The sequence below is a fragment of the Castor canadensis genome, chromosome 1 (assembly GCF_047511655.1).
Source record: "Castor canadensis chromosome 1, mCasCan1.hap1v2, whole genome shotgun sequence".
NCBI lineage: Eukaryota > Metazoa > Chordata > Mammalia > Rodentia > Castoridae > Castor > Castor canadensis.
The window spans coordinates 188,005,893-188,024,343 of record NC_133386.1 but is presented as its reverse complement, the minus strand read 5'-3'; the positions used below and the strand labels follow the sequence as shown (position 1 = coordinate 188,024,343).

At 33.8% G+C, this 18,451-nt stretch overlaps 1 pseudogene; it reads right to left on the bottom strand.

Moving 5' to 3' along the window:
• Positions 1–1,622: 1,622 nt before the first annotated feature.
• On the bottom strand, positions 1,623–2,558 carry LOC141415224 (olfactory receptor 5T7-like; annotated as a pseudogene).
• Between the last annotated feature and the right edge of the window lie 15,893 nt (positions 2,559–18,451).

Sequence of the window (18,451 nt, the reverse complement as noted above, 5' to 3'; positions counted from 1 at the left end):
AGGGCTCTGGTAAATACAAAAAAATGAAACATTTTGCTTAAATGATACACTTGATTTCAAAATAAATGCTGTGTAAGAGGATCATTTATTTATATATCCATATTAATCATTGTTTATTTATTTTGGTGGTACTGAGGTTTGAAATCACAGCTTTGCACTTGCTAGGCAGGTGCTCTACCACAAAACCCATGACTTCAGGACCTTTTTTTCTGAAGGTAGGGTCTCACTTTTTGTCCAGGCTGGCCTGGACTTTCATCTTCTCAAACAAGTGCACACCACCATCCCAGCTATTGGTTGAGAAAGGGTCTCAAAGACTTTTTGCCAGGCTGGTCTTGAACCTTGATCCTTCAGATCTCTACCTCCCAAGTAGCTAGGATTATAGGCATGAGTCATCAGCACCCAGTCTCATTATTTTTCAACATAAAAATAATATTTCTATAAACCTGCAACATGCTATATCTCCCTTCTACTCTCTATGCATCTTGGTCTTCCTCATCCTATCCAGTTTTCTGCTTTATCAGATGTAAGCTCTCTATAACACTTTTCAGAGTTATACTCAGCAACAAAATACAATATTAGTTTGCAGACATTTTAGGAAAAGATTTATATTACTTAATATTTTAGTCTACAATTTTTTTCCACTTTATTACTTCGAACTCCTCCATGCTAGTTCACTTTGTCTTATATTCTTCTATGATTTTGGTGAATACATAATTTTACTGGAAATTTGCAAATTATTTCCCAAAATACCTATTACTACCATGCTCCAATCAAGAAAGTGGAATTCTTTATTCAGTTCTCCACCATCATTTTAAAGACCCGAACCTTTACATTTGTGTCAGTTTATGAGTAAATCAGAGCGCTTGTTATAACTTTACATTTATAATTTTCTGGTCATTATTAAAGGACAGATACTAACTTTATGATTTGAATATAAAGTGCTCATCAAATGATTCTGGCTTAGAGGCTTGTTTCCCAAGATGTAGGATTGTTTTGGGGTGTTTTGGAAAGTTTAGGAGTTGGGGATAGAAGAGTGAATATGGTACAAAACATGTGTACACATGCATGTAATGCAATAATGATACCTGCTGTAACTATTCCATGAATTGGGGGAGGACGGTATAAAGGGGAACTGTGGAGAGAGTGAATTCAAGTATGATATAGTTAATGCATTGTAAGAACCTTTGTAAACGCCACGATGTATCCCCACCGAGCACAACAATAAAGGAAAAAGAAATATAAAATCATCATTTGTTGCTGTTCAGACACATAAATTTTTATAATTGCACATATCAGAGCATTTAGTATTACATAAATATAAAGAAAACTAAAGTAAAGAAAGAGTATATGAGTAAAGATTGTGTAAACATACACCTCTGTGTATGCACTTTTGTGTATTACAGGTAACATCAAATCCTATGACTATTCACATACTAGCACACATATTGTAAAACTCAAATGAGTAATACAGATTTTTCTGAATTTCAAACAATATAGGAGAATTTTACTAATGGAGTTTTTAAAAAATATGTCTGTAGAGAAGATAATTATATCTATACTTTAATATATGTACTTTCAGTATACTGCCTTAATAGTTATATAAAATTATTGCTTTCAACTTTTCAATGCAATTTTAGCAGGTTCTTTCCAAACACTTTTTGAATTGCTTCATTTACATCTCTGTTCCACAGACTGTAGATAACAGGATTCAACATAGGAATCACAAGGGTGTAAAATATCGACACTATCATGTCATGCTCCAATGCATAGTTAGAACTTGGTCTCACATACATGAAAAGAACAGTACCATGAGAGATGGACACTCCAGTGAGGAGAGAGCCACATGTAGAAAAGACTTTTCATTTCCCTTTAGCAGAGCACATCCTCAAAATAGCAGTCAGAATGAAACCATAGGATATCAGAACAATTGAAACAGTGACTATCTCAATGGAACCAGCACAATAGAAGAGGAGAAGCTGGTTTTTCTGAGTGTCAGAACAAGAAATTGCAAGGAGAGGAGGAATATCACAGAAGATGTGTCTAATTTCATTGGACCCACAGAAAGACAGGGTAAAAGTGTCCACTGTGTGTATAGTAGCATGCACAATTCCACCAACATAAGAACCGATGATGAGTGTCACATAGAGCCTAGGTGACATGCTGACTGAATAGTGAAGAGGATTGTAGATGGCTACATAGCGGTCATAAGCCATTGCAGCCAACAGAAAGCATTCTGTGGTCCCAAACATGACAGCAAGAAACATTTGTGCTGCACATCCAAGGAAAGAAATAACTTTTTTCTTTGATATAAAATCTACCAACAAATTTGGTGTGATAACAGAAGAATAGCAGGCATCTATTGAGGACAACCCACTCGGAAAATAGTACTTGGGTTTGTGGAGTCGGGAATCTCCAATGACCAGAAAAGTCAGTCCTAAATTTCCCATGAGAGTGAAATAGTAAATCGCTAGAAACAGAAGGAAGAAGATGATCTGCAGCTCAGTGTTGTCTGTGAATCCCTTCATCACAAATAATGTAACTTTAGTGACATTATTCATATTGAAACCTCATAATACACACTACAAAATAATCATAAAACGGTATTTTATATTATCTTGAAAGAATGAACAGCACTTTGGCTCTAAAGAACACTAAAGAATGTGACAGAATGTATACTGTTCCTGACACTCGCTGTTGAATCAACTGGAAAATAAGAATGATACAACACAGTGAATTGGACTATTGCTTAAATCAGCAGGCCAACTCTTTAATGTACCACTGAATGGCATGTTATTAGCTCCTTTCATTTCAAACAGCATTAAAATGCAATGAGAATGGCTTAAAAATTCCTTTGACAGCAGAATTGCAGATGTGTCAGCCATTTTGTAAAATCATTTGTTGTAATCTACACACTAGATCAGTGTAAATATTAATATTTATTATCTATGATTGCCATAAGTATTTTAGAACAAATATGTTAAAATAAGACAAATGATTTTAATAATAAAATGCGCTGAGTTATAATGCTCTACAGAGTATTCTCAGGATTAAATTCAATATAATACATTTCAGATTATGAAATTTTACTTGCATTAGCTTTGGAGAATAGAAAATTTCCTAATGATCTTTTAAAAAAATGTACATGAAAATTATCACAATCCCAATCTCTATGTTGCAGTAGGCTACTTTTGTTTTAAATAAATGAAATATTTTGACTAAATTTATCTTGTGATAGACATTTAACTAGATACTGAAAGGAAAATTATACTTGTTTGACTGAGTTAAGAATAGCACTGTCCAAGAATTCAGAGTTATAGAAAGAAAAATAAGTATTTCACAATATTGTGTATTATATAGAGTCACTGTATGAACTGTGAATGAATCTATTTCTACAAGCTCAATGTTAAGAAAAGGTATATATTGCAATAGCTTAGACTTTGTGATGCAATACTAAATTTGCAAAAGAGGAAAGAAACAATAGCCATTTATTGAGCACTTGCAACAGGAATGAAATTGTGAAAATTTTATTATTTATCTTATGACATATTTCAGTGCTAATGATTGCTAGAGTCAAGACTCAGTTCAAATTGTCTGTTACAGTGAATTGTGGTCTTTCACCATGTCTTCCTGTCCCCTATTATAATTTGGTTTCACTTTGCATGTATACTCTGTGCAACCCATCCCACAAGATTAAAACAAAATCTGAGTCTTGTGTGTTTGGAAAGCTTAAAACATTAAAAATAGAGGAATATTATGAAATATGTAGTAATATATTATACATATATATATACATATATACTATATGTAGTAATATACTATATATAGTATATACTATATATAGTATATATATACATATATACTATATGTAGTAATATATTACTACATATTACTACTCAAACTTCTAAATTACATAGTTTGATACAAATTTTAAATAATTATTTCTTGGTTTTCTAATTATATCAAAATATAAAAGCCCAAATATTTGAATTAACCTTGTACTAATTCATTCATGGTTGTTCTTACTTTGAATGACACTAATCCATCAAGAAAATGAAAGCCTACACACTCTAAAGAGCATGCTTATTTACCTCTGTAAATGTAAATTTAATGTACTCTATTTTTTCCTTTATTTCCAAGAAGTGTAAATTTCTAACTCCTATTCTTAACTCAGGTGTTGATTAATACATGATTCACATAAGAAATAAGCAAGAACTACCATGTTTATTGGCAAATGTCTAGTGCAAATAATAGAGCTATCCTTACATTTTTATGTTCTATCATACAAATTGTTAATCAAATTATCTGAGATTTTTTCTTACCTTAGAATTGACATCTGCAGGTATTAGTCTTGCATATGCAATGTGAATATGGCTAACCTGGGTTGTTTATATTCATTCATTTAACTGTGATGATGCCCATAGGAAATGCTCCAGGAGGAATATTACCCAATTAATTTCTTTTTCAAAATAGCAGCATAATGATTTACTTCATAATAAACAAAAGGTGCTAATGGTCTGGGTAACTCCTGCCCTGTTGCTGTTTGTTTGAGTTAGCAGTGTTATTTGGTATCTGTGGGAGGAGTTTTAGGTTTGCATCTCGTAATTTGTAAGGTTGAACAACTTTGCATTCACATGTTGATCGCTTTTTTAGAAGAAAAGAATATTACAGTACAGTGTGTCACATAAATTAGATATATTTTGCTATTGAGTTTAGCGTTCTTTTATTTATTTATTTTCCACTTAATCTGGAGTTTTATAGTGGTTTTACAACTATTTTCAGTTTTGTAATTTGCCTTTTCTCTTTGTTAGTTTTGTTTGTTGCTGTGCAGAAGTCTTGTACTTTTATGTACTTCTGTTCATCAAATTTTGGTTTTGTTGCTTGACTTTGGAGTTGTATCCATAAAATCACCACAAAACAAAAGCCCTGTAACTTTTTCCTAATGACTTGTGCTGGGTATTTTCCTTGCCGATCTTATGTTTAAATCTTTAATCCATTTTGAGTTTTTTTTTTTTTTTTTTTTTTGTGTAAAAGGAAGATCTCATTTGATTTTCCTGGTTCCCTACCTCAATACTCTGTCCACAAACTGCTTTCTCTATTCTACTTTCAACTTCTGAGAAATCAGCTTTTAGATTCTTCTCATGAGTGAGATCATGCAGTGTTTCTGATTCTGTGCCTGATGTATTTCACTTAGCTTGATGACCTACAGGTCAATTCACATTGTCACAATGGCAGGGTTTCAGGTTTTTATGGGTTAATCATGTTCAGTTACATAATCACATTTTGTTTATAAATTCGTGTACTGATGGGCATTTAGGTTAACTCCACATCCTGGCCATTGTGACTACTGCTACAGTAAATAAGGGAGTGCCTGTGTCTTTTCAGTGTATTGATTTCCTTTCCTTTGTAGATGGTGAGACTGCAGAATTGTGCACCATTCCTCTACTTCTCCTTAATTTTTTAGAAGCCTCCATTCTGTTATTCATAAAACCTTATTAATTTACATTCCCACCAACAGTGTATGAGTTCTTTCTCCATATCGTTACTATCCTCATCAGTTTTTTTATTGCCTTCTCAATAATAGTGATTCTCATATGAGAGAGATGGAAATTTCCTTGTGGTTTTTATTTGAATTTCCATAATAATTAATGATACTGAGTATTTTTCATGTATTTGATGTCTATTTGTATGTTCTTTTTTGAGAAATGTCTATTCAGATCTTTAATCTGATTTTAGTTAATCATTATTATTATTATTATTATTGACATTGAGTTCTTTGTACGTTTTGGGTATTAACACCTTGTCTGATGTAGTTTTTAAATACTGTCTTTTTAAAAAGTTTTATGTAATCCTATTTGCCAATTTTTTTGTTTTCCTTGCTGTGTTTTGGGTCATATTGAAAACATTCTGGAACATTCCAGTGTCCTGAAGTTTGTCTGCTCCACTTTTTTGTTGTAGTACTACCACAGTGGTAAAACTTATTGTATTATAAATAATTAGAGGAAAGGATTGTGAATTTCCTTGGAGATGGCATTGGCTTCTCAAATTAAACATATATAGATTTAAAAGAGATGAAAATCTCCATTGGAGACTTAAGTTCCTCAGTATTTTTAATTTCAAAAATTCTGAATTAAGTCAATTGAAATTATGCTTTTGGTTATTAATATAGTAGAAAAGTCAATAAACCCAGATAGTCTTGGGATTTAAGCAAAACACTAAGTTATGTGAACAGAGACCTTCCAAGCAAAATGGGCATGCCAGGTGTAGGGGTGTACAGCTATAATACAAGAACTCAGGAGGATGAGGCAAAAGGATCATGAGTTTGAGGCACCTTGGGATAAATAATGAATTTATGTCGGCTGGGGATACATAACAAGACCCTGTCTCAAAAAAAATGAATTTCTTAAAGTATAGTCCTTCAGCTGAGTTTTGGTTTTAAATTATTAATATGGAATTTACCATTCTTCTAAATTTGGGTTGCCTGTCATATGCTCAAGTATCTGAATGAATTCAGTGTGCTTTCCATGCGAGCTTTATATACCTGTAAATGTGTTCTGTCTAGGGCATCCTTATATCATGATGTTTTCCAGAGCTACTACCTCTGCTGCGGCTTCAGCATGAAGGCCCTGTGGATTTTCCAGGTCCTTCACATATTTCACATTTATTCTCAGGCAGTGCCAGTCTCTGTGACCCTGTCCAGCATCTCCCTTCTCTAGTCCCAGCATCAATTTTCTGTTATTGATCAGACATGTGATGCCATGGAGCATCACAGTGCCTAGCATCATACAGACCAGGGCATAACCTCACCTTGACTGATAGATCAGAGCTGTTACTTATGTTTTCTATCTAGCTTCATGAGAATTTGACAGCTGTGTGTGCCTCAGCTGATGGAGTTTGATTCATCATATCTGAGTAAGACAACTATGTGTATGCTTATGTCTATACTACTTTCCAAAAACTTTGAAGCAAATAACTTTTATTTTTTATTAAAAATCCATATTTTTTGAAGCACTGATACTGTACTTATCCATACATACTTAGTACCTACGATGCAAATTTTGTGAAAATAAATATTGATTGCTAATGAATGAGACAGGTAGAAGATTTTAGATTCCCAGTTTCATGAAATGTGCCAAAGTATGTGTGAGCTATAGAATAACTCTCTCACTGAAGTGTTAATGCCTTAATCCCCACACCCATGTCCATGTTGTTTTCCTTTTCTACCATCTCTCTCTCTCTCTCTATGTATCTATCAACTTATCCATCATCTATTTATCTATCCTCTATCAAATCAAACATCTATCCTTTCTTTTTTTCTATCTTTCTTTCTTTTTCCCTCACTCTGTATCTCTTTTTTTTCTTGGGGGGTATAGTTTGGTCATATAACATTTCACTCCAAATTAAGCAAAAATACAAAAAGAAATGGTTGTTAGTTCAGCAAATAAACAATTGTGACTACTTTCCCTAGTCAGTATTTTTTTCATTCATTATACTTATGAATGCTTTGGCTGTGGAGCCATAAAATCTTCAAAGAATAAAAGTATTTATCTTCCTAACTTTCAGGTGTGTTTAGGGATCTTTTTCATGCTGAGTTACACATCCGTGCATGTGTGCATGCACACACACAGGCATTCTTTGCATGTCTAGGATATACAAGGATATTTATGTTTGATAATGCGTTTGAGTGATCATGATTTAATTTTGACATTTGAAGAGATTAATTATGCAAATAATTGTGAAGAGTCTTCCAATCAAAGGCAGAATGTTGTGGTAGGAATGTATGTTAGGAAGAGATGCACTGGTTCTGTAGTTTTCTTTTTCTTTATTTTTCTTTTTGAAAAATAAAGTACTAGAATTGGCAGTACAGGAATTTGAACTCAGGGTCTTGTGCTTGCTAGGGAAGTGCTCTACCCCTTGAGCCATTCTGCCAACCTTTTTCTGTGTCTGGTATTTTCAAGATAGGGGCTCATGAACTGTTGGACAGAGGATGGCTTTGATCTCTGCCTTCTGAGCAGCTAGAATTACAGCCATGAGGCACTGGTGCCTACTATTGCCCCCGTACTTTTAAGGTTTTGTTTAAACTTTATGCTCCCTTGTTATAGTTAAACTTTATAGAACTTTGTTTTCTAGAAAATTTTACTGTTCAAATTCAAGACTAGAGTCACACCTTGAGGAGGAAAATGCAATAAAATAAACATTCTGTAAAAAGGATGGAAAGGAGAATGCTACCAGCTTTAGGAAGCACCACTGAGATATTAGTCTGATCAAAATTTTTATCATTTAAATATTGGAACTTCTTCCCTTGAGATAACAGGTATATTCTTGATATTATTATTTTGTTATGGTGAATGATATTATATTATGATTTTTTAATGTAAAACCAAACACGAACTCCAACATGAAACTTTACTGTATTTTATGTTGATAGACTCATCAAATAGAATTTTATTATTTTCACACGTATAATACACTAATCTGCATTTTATGTCATGGAATTATTCTTACAGAGTGGGAAAATATACCATCTCTGTTTTATAAGAACTTCTAGGAGCTGGCTAGACCTTTGCACTAAGCTTATAGTAGAGTTCACCAACCAAGACATCTGGACCTGACTTTGGAGTGAAATACAGTCATTTTAATACCCTTGTACCTTCCTATTACTGCTTATACTCTCTCTACAACAAAATTAGAAATAAGGGCAAAATAGTTTCTTCTGGGTATTGGGGGGAGGGGAGAGGGAGGGGGCAGAGTGGGTGGTAAGGGAGGGGTTGGGGGCAGGGGGGAGAAATGAACCAAGCCTTGTATTCACATATGAATAATAAAAGAAAAATGAAAAAAAAATTACAACGGACCACTGCATGACCTAACAGCAGCTGTTCACAGTAGGAGTTTCTGGTGATTGGCCTGGGCTAGAATGGGATGGGAAATATTCACTTTATACCCTCTGTACCAATAAGTCCTTTTTATTATGCACATATATAGCTTCTATAACATAATAGCAATAAATAACAAGGAAAAATTTAAGCATAAAAAAAAAAGAAAGAAAAGGTGAGTTTAAAAGCTTCACAATACTGTTATTTTAATTACCTGGAACCTCCTCTTTTCTGCATGTCTCTAATGAAAGAACTTTTCACGTCTTTGTTTCTAAGACTAGCAATGAGAGGATTCAGCATGGGTATCACAATAGTATCATAAACAGAAGCCACCTCATCCTTTCCCAAGGATTAGGATTTACTTAATTTTAAATAACTAAAGATTATAGTGACATAAAAAGTGGTGACACCCAGGAGATGAGATGCACATGCAGAGGTTTTTTTCTTTCCTGAGGAGGAATTAATTTTCAGAATAGTATAGAGAATGGACATATAGGACACAGATATTGTGAAAAAGGATACCACTAGGGTAAAATGAGCAAAAAAGCAAATCAAAATTTCATGTCAAATGTTTCTTCTCAAAAGAAAATTTAAGTAGGGCTGTCCTCACAGAAGAAGTGATGGATTACACTGGAGTTGCAGAAATGCAATCTACTCATGCAAATCACATTGATAGAGGTACTTATAAATCCAATCATACAAGACCCAGTGAGAAAGGCACAACACAGCCTTGTGGATATAATAAAATGATGGTACACAAAGGAGTACTACTTAGCCACAAAAAATAATGACATGGAGCTTGAAGTTGAAAGGATGCAATTGGAGGATATCATGCTAAGTGAAGTTAGCCAAGGTCAGAAACACAAAAGATGCATATTTTCTTTCATACTCAGAAGATAGATCTGAAGATAAACATATATACAAAAGCAAGCATGAACATATACAAACTCAGATGTAAAACATGTTTGTAGCAGTGGAACTTCTCTATGGAACTCAGGGAAAGAGGGAAAGGAAAAAAGAGTGATAGAGCATCAGTAATATCAAATAGCATAGGATGTAAAATTATAGGATATAAGGATGTGTATTACAAACTGTTGAAAAATGGGGGAATGGTAGCTAAAAGGGTAAGGTAGAGAATTCAAAGGGACTGAACAAACCAAAGTAAAGCACACACACAGTGTACACACATTGAGACACCCCTTTGAATGTCAACTTAAATATTAATAACCAAAATAAGGACTGAAAAACAGGCATAATGTGTGTAGGTGAGTACTAGTAGGAGGGTGAGGGTGAAGGAAGGAGATTAAGGTGATGTTACATGGTTGATGGAATTCGTATATCCATATGAAACAGAACTAAAAGTCCTTTGCAATTTCTTAAGTCGGGTGGGGAGAGGGCTGAGGAGGGGAGATGATGGGGGCAATACAAATAATGTATAATAAAAATCTACTGGAATTATCACGAACAGTTGCCTCCCTGTATAATGAACATATCGTAATAAGAAATTTATAATAATAAAAAACCTTCTTCCATTATCATATGCATAAAAAAATGTAGGCTTCTATCTTTTCACAAATAGAATATGAAATCCATTTAAAGAAGTGAAAATAGCTGTAATGTGGTGTTAGTGTTCCTTGACACAGTTATCTTTACATTTTTGGTCATGCATTTTTTTATTCTGACACAAGTTATATCACCACAGATATTTTTTCCAGTTTGCTCAGATGAAATGTTTATCAGAAATTTATTTCTCAAAAGAATCCCAAGATGCTTTAGCTGTTGTGAATATATGCAGAGCAGTGTGTGCTGTGCCTCTCCTTTGGACATGTCCACTGTGCCACATTCAACGGGTGAGGGGATCATGCAGCAGTTTGTCATCCTCAAGACCAATTTCCAAGGAAATTTACTTGATTTGTTTTCAAGGACAAAGATTTTAATGACAAAATGAATAAAGAGTTTGCCTTTTCAAATAGAAGTTCCACAATTAAGAAAAAGATCAATGGATTGTAATTTTTTACAATCAACACACAATAACTACACAAATGTTGGAGTATATGATTCATATAGCCTGGCTATTAATTAGTACACTTTCCTCCTGTCAAAAAGAGACAATGTCTTCAGAAAAAATACTCATTATTCTCTGACTGACATATATCAAGGGTATAATATTTTATAATGAATACTGAAAATTATGTTTATAATCGTAAAATGTGTTGTTTAAGAACATAGAGCACACCAAAATTCAAAGAAATTAATGAAAGCAATTCTAAATTATCACTATTTGAATGTGATTTCCCTTAACCATTTCTTCTTTAAACATAATACTAATTTGGATGTATATATATAAATACATATAGTATAATAATTGTTATTATACTATACATTCAATATTATGCTCATTTTACATGTAAAGTTCAATAATAAACCAAGGCTTATGGTATGTTTTCCTTTTATAAACCCTACTATTTCATTTGATTTGCATTTTCTGGTGTCCCATCATTCAGTAAGTGGACTGGTGCTCATCAGCTGATAAATACACCTGTTAGTGCTTTGCAGGAATGTGCAAGTTCTCTCTTCTCTTTTCATACTGTCATCTATCAACTGCATGCAAAAATAAACACCGTGCTTACTTTTATTGTTCTGTTTTGTGTTAATAAAAGATAAATGACTATTTAGAAGATTGAGATCAGGAGAATCTTGGTTTACGGCCAGTCAGGCAAAATTTTGTAAGACCCCCATATCAACCGATAGCTGTGCATGGTGGTGCACTTCTGCTATCCCACCTACTTCAGGAATCATAAGTAGAAGGATGCCAGTCCAGGCCTTCCCTGGAAAACAGCAAGACCCTCCTTCAAAAATAACAGAACTAAGGGCTTAATGTAGTGGCTAAAGTGGTAGAGCATTTGTTTAAGGTCATACTTCTGCATTGCCCAAAATATTTTTTATAAAATAACAGAATGAAGACAAGCAGCACTCATATTAGGATGTATTATGTGTGCAATTGTACTATTTTTTTCAAAATAAAATTTAGTGTATTTAAGGCTGGAGAAGGATCTGTGGCAAAGCACTTACAGGACAATTGCAAGGCCCTGGGTTTGTTCACATGCAAGGAGAAAAGGAAGGAAGGAAGGAAGGGAGGAAGAAAGGAAGGAAGGAAGGAAGACCTGCTACAAAGAGTAGGCAAGAATAACCTGACAGTCATGGTGAAATCCTTCTCTGCAGTCTGTTATTATAAGAACATACCCTACTTTTCATGAAATGTATAGATAAAAATAGGCAACATTCCCTGGGTAATTAGGTCTTCATTCTTGTATGTGCTTGTGTTAACGTCATACTTTTCTGAGGTGTACTTGAATCCGTTCTACAAATATTCTTTATACCAGTTTTCATTATGTACCTGAATAGAAAACCCTAGACAAAATGAGAAGGCTTACCTAATTTTCATAAGTTATGTCAATGTAAATAAGATTTTGGACACTGAATAATTGTATAAATTCTTTACATTGATAATTTAATATAACAACAGGAAATAAACAACTCTAAGGAAGGTTTTTGTATATTCTTTCTATCACAGATGAGATAAACATGTATAAAAATTTTAGTAATTTCCTCAATGTTCCATAGATGTTAAGAGTGTCATCAGCACTCAAATGTAAACTGTCCAAATAAACAGTTTCGCCTTTAAGCTTGTTGCACATGGTTTAAAATGATTCACTGACCTCCTCACTTTGTAATTTACTTAGTTTCTAGACAAAATTTAGGAATTACTGACAGTCTTCATTGTGTCAATGGCAGAAATGAAAGAAAAAGGAATGCATTAAAAACTTTAGGAAAAGTGGCTTCATGGGATATTATAATTGTACAGTTCATTAGATGCATAGTTTGCAGATTCTGAGCTCAGGTGATCAACATTAAAAGAGAAAAAGAAAGAATAATACAAGGAAGAAAAGATGGAGAAAGCAGGTATGGGAATGAATATGATCAAAGTATATTATATGTATGCATGAAAAAAGCATAATGAGAATTACTAAAAGTATAAAATAAAGGAAGGAGACATGAATGGGTAAAAGAAAGTGTAGTAGAGAGGTAATCTGATTGAAAACAATATCTGCATGTACAGAAATATGACAATGAAATCCTTTTTACAATTAATATATGCTAACAATTTTTAAATGAAGCAAAGTATTTAACAGAGTAAGAACAGAGAAGATGAGATCAGGGAGATCTGTATGTATTTTCATGTTCTGTTACATTTTCAAGGTGCATCATAGAAATTTTTCACTGTTAAGATAGAGGAGACATTTAAAACAATAATAATGGATATAAGACATAAGAGTATGGAACTTACATTTCTACCCAGGATATAAAAGGAGAACACAATCTTGCCCTCATATTATTTTTAAAAATTTCTTAAAATCTAATTATAGTTCCTTCCTATGAACCTAATCCAGTGTTGAACGAGCACACATCCAAATTATCTGAAATCCAGTTAGAGGATTCTTTCAAAAGGAAATAGAGCACATGAATCATTTCACTTTATAAAGCAGACAAGTGATGTGAGAATGAGTGGCAACTATAAAGGTACATAGGAACAACTCAGTGACACTTGAGATAATTGTAAAATTTTTAAATTGAAAAAACTGATAATTTTTCAACTATAGGTGCTTGAAAAAAGCAGACTACTGAAATGAAACTGTCAATATTTATCCTCAAAGTCTTTTTTGCCAGGACATACCAATGCTTATGGTAATGACTAAGAAACGCAACTTATGTAAATTCACAGTTTCCTTGATAATTACTTGAAAAAAGTTCTAGGAGAGGGGAAACAACATGCATGAATATGACAAAAACATGGATCTATAGAACATGTACATTCAAATACTGGTAATACTTATACAACCAAACACATTCAAAAGCAGAGACAAAGAAATCTTTCAATAAGCTCATCAGTACTGTTAATACATATAAGTAAAGAAATATTTGATCCTGAAAATAAAATGGCATCATGGAACTATCTTTCAATATTGATGGAACAATAAAAATCTTCCATGATAAACAGATACTGAAACAATATATAACAACCAAGTCACCACTACAGATTCTACAAGGAATTCTGCACACAGAAGATGAAAGCAAACAAAACCATTACAGGAAATATCAAACAATGGGAGAAGAAAAGACAAATAATCAGAAAGTAGCATTGATTCAGCTACACACATTCAAATCCTTAAACAACAAAAACAACTAAATGGCACTAATCACCGCATACCTGTCAATATTAACAATGAACATCAATGGACTCAACTCACCCATTAAAAGACACCATTTGGCAAATTGAATACAAAAGAAGATGCAACAATCTGTTGTTTACAAGAGACCCATCTTATTGACAGAAATAAACACTGGTTTAGTATGAAAGGCAGGAAGAAGATTTACCAAGTCAATGGACCCCCAAAACAGGCAAGAGTAGCAATACTTATACCACACAAAGTAGACTTCAAACTTACATTGGTCAAATGAGACAAAGAAAACTTCATACTAGTAAAAAGGGAAATTCACCAAAGGAAATAACAATTACAATCTGTATGTACTCCATGTCAGTGTGCCCAATTTCATCAAACATACAGTAAAGGACTTAAAAGCATATATAGACTCCAAAACAGTGGTAGCGGAAGACTTTAATGCCTGTTATCACCAATACATAGGTAATTCAAACAAAAAAATTAACAAAAAAATCCAAGAACTGAGTGACCCCATAGATCAAATCAACCTAACTGATGTCTAAAGAATATTTCATCCAACAACAGCACAATATACATTCTTCTCAGCAGCCCTGGAACTTTCTCCAAAATACATCATATCTTAGGGGTCAAAGCAAGCTGCGAATACAAGAAAATGGAAATAACCCCCTGCATTATATCTGATCACAATGCATTAAAACTAGAACTGAACAATAGAACAACAGAAGAAAATATGCAAATAACTGGAAGTGAAAAAAACATTGCTCAACAATCAGTGGGTCATAGAAGAAATAGAGGAAATAAAAAATTCCCGGAAGCTAATAAAAAATGAAAACATAACCAACCAGAACCTATGGGACACAGCAAAGGCAGTCCTATGGGAAAGTTTATTGCCATGAGTCCATATATTAAAAACACAGAAAGATCTCATGCAAACAAACTAATGGTATATATCAAACTCCTAGAAAAACAAGAACAAGCAAAACCCAAAAGAAGCAGGAGAGAAATAAAAAATAAGGGGTAAAATTAATGAAATACAGACCAAAAAAAAAAAAAAAATACAATGAATTTGGAGGCTACTTAAAAAGCTGGACATCGATCTACCATTTGATCCAGCAATACCACTCTTGGGGATATACCCAAAAGACTGTTACTCCAGAGGCACCTGCACATCCATGTTTATTGCGGCACTATTCACAATAGCCAAGTTATGGAAACAGCCAAGATGCCCCAGCACTGATGAATGGATTAAGAAAATGTGGTATCTATACACAATGGAATTTTATGCAGCCATGAAGAAGAACGAAATGTTATCATTCGCTGGTAAATGGATGGAATTGGAGAACATCATTCTGAGTGAGGTTAGCCTGGCTCAAAAGACCAAAAATCGTATGTTCTCCCTCATATGTGGACATTAGATCAAGGGCAAACACAACAAGGGGATTGGACTATGAGCACATGATAAAAGTGAGAGCACACAAGGGAGGGGTGAGGATAGGTAAGACACCTAAAAAACTAGCTAGCATTTGTTGCCCTTAATGCAGAGAAACTAAAGCAGATACCTTAAAGCAACTGAGGCCAATAGGAAAAGGGGACCAGGAACTAGAGAAAAGGTTAGATTAAAAAGAATTAACCTAGAAGGTAACACCCACGCACAGGAAATCAATGTGAGTCAATGCCCTGTATAGCTATCCTTATCTCAACCAGCAAAAACCCTTGTTCCTTCCTATTATTGCTTATACTCTCTCTACAACAAAATTAGAGATAAAGGCAAAATAGTTTCTGCTGGGTATTGAGGGGGGAGCGGGAGGGGGTGGAGTGGGTGGTAAGGGAGGGGGTGGAGTGGGTGGTAAGGGAGGGGGTGGGGGCAGGGGGGAGAAATAAACCAAGCCTTGTATGCACATATGAATAATAAAAGAAAAATGAAAAAAAAAAAAAAAAAAAAAAAAAAACCAAAAAGTTGTTTCATCAAAATAATAATCTAGATTGAGAAGCCCCTGGCAATTCTGACCAAAACAAGAACACAAAAGACCCAAATTAGTAAAATCAAAAACAAAAAAGGGGAGAGAACAACAAATACCAAGGGAATCCAAGGAATCATCAGAGACTACTTTGAGAACATATATTCCAATAAATTCGAAAATCTTGAAGAAATGTAGAAATTTCTGGACACTTATGACCATAAAAATTGAACCAAGAGGATATTAACCACCTAAACAGATGTATAACATGTGTTTGAAACAGTAATAGAGTCTCCCAAAAAAGAAAATTCAAGGACCTCACAGATTCTCAGGTGAATTCTACCAGACCTACAAAGACAAGCTCATACTCTGTAAACTTTTCCATGAAATAGAAAAGGAAGGAACACTACCTAATCCAATCTAGGAAGCAAATATTACTCTCACCCAGAAACCAGACAAGAGCACATACAAAAAGGAGAACTACAGGCCAATTTCCTTAATCAACATTGATGCAAAAATCCTCAATCAAATATAGCAAATCAAATACAACAATATTTCAAAAAGATCTCTCACCATAATCAAGTTGGCTTAACTCCAGGGATGCAGAGATGATTCCACATAGGCAAATCAATAAATGTAATACAGGACATTAATAGAAGCAAAGAAAAAACCACTAGATCATATCAATAAATGAAGAAAAAATCTTCGGTAAGAATCAACACCACTTCATGATAAAATCTCTAAGAAAACTAGGAAAAGTTTTCTTACACTTTTCAATAGTTTTCTCAAAATTACAAAGTCTATAAAAACAACATCATACTTAATGGAAAAAACTGAAACCATTTCTCCTGAAGTCAGGAACAAGACAAGAATGCCCACTCTCTCCACTCCTATTCAACATGTTCCTGAAATCCCTAGCCAGAGCAATAAGGCAAGAAGAAGAAACAAAAGGAATACAAATAGGAAAATAGTCAATGTATCCCTATTTGCAGACAATATGATTCTATACCTTAAAGACCAAAAACACTCTACTGAAAATCTCCTAGATATAACGGACATTTTCAGCAATGTAGCAAGATACAAAATCAATTTACAAAAATCAGTAGCCTTTCTATATAAAAACACAGATATGAGAAGACTACAGAAAGTGTAAAGATCTTCCATGTTCATGAAATGGTTGAATCAGCATAGTAAAAATGGCTACACTACTAAAAATCAATCAGTATATTCAATGCAATTCACATCAAAATCCCAATGACATTCATCACAGAGATTAAAAAATCTACCTGAAAATTCACTTGGAAATATAAGAGACCATGTATAGCCAAGTCAATACTGAGCAAAAAGCAATGCTGGAGATATCACAATACTGTATTTCACACTATATTACAGAGCCATAGCAATGAAAACATCATGGTACTGACACAAAAACAGATATGAAGACCAGCGGAACAGAATAGAGGACCCAAATATGAATAGGAATAGGGAAAGGAAAGGAAACCTAAAACTTGAATCTGGTTGATGTGGTCACTGTAAAGGAGTGAATGTAGTAATCTTACTGTGACTGAGGCCAGTTTGGGAAGGGGACCAGGAAGTAGTGAAGACATCAGGTAGAGATGAACCAAGGTGGGTTACAATACACATGTGCATGGAAGCAGTTGTAGGACTCTCTCTGTATAGCTATCTTTATCCTAAGTAGAAAAAAACATGCTATGTTTTTCTTATTATCTCTTATGTTTTCTATTCCACAAAATCAGAGAACAAGAGGGCAGAACAGGTTCTGCACCAATGAAGCAGGGTGGAAGAGGAGGTGGACCAAACAATATACACATGCGAGTTAATGTAAAATGATAAAATAAAAAATTCTTTCATAATTAGATCTATCAATAAATGTGTCTTTATAAGTTAGTTTTGTATAGATGAACAGTATAATAATGCCTTTTCATGGGCTTCTGAAAGATTTTCAAGGGTCATGTTGAACTAGAACCTGAATTTCTATGTCCAAAACAATAAGCCTGTTGTTCTGCTCTGAGTAACACCTGTAAGAAACTTGTAAGGAAACACTTTATCGAAGCAATTACTCATGTTTTCAATTGATCTTGTCAAGCTTTTAAATACTTAAACTAATCCTTAATTAAATTAGAGTTCATTTAAGTATTTGCTCAAGTAAAGTTCTCTCAAATACTTTATAACTGGTCTGTGCCTAGATTTCACCTAATTATTTTTCACACATTTGCAAATTTAAAAGTGTCAGTTTAATATATGTAAAATTACCAACTGAAGGTTTCTTTCACCCAAACAGATTAAGTCTAAACCTTTGGTATATAGAAAGGTTTGTGGAACTTTTAATAGTTGTAGTGTTGTGATCAGTAACATTCAG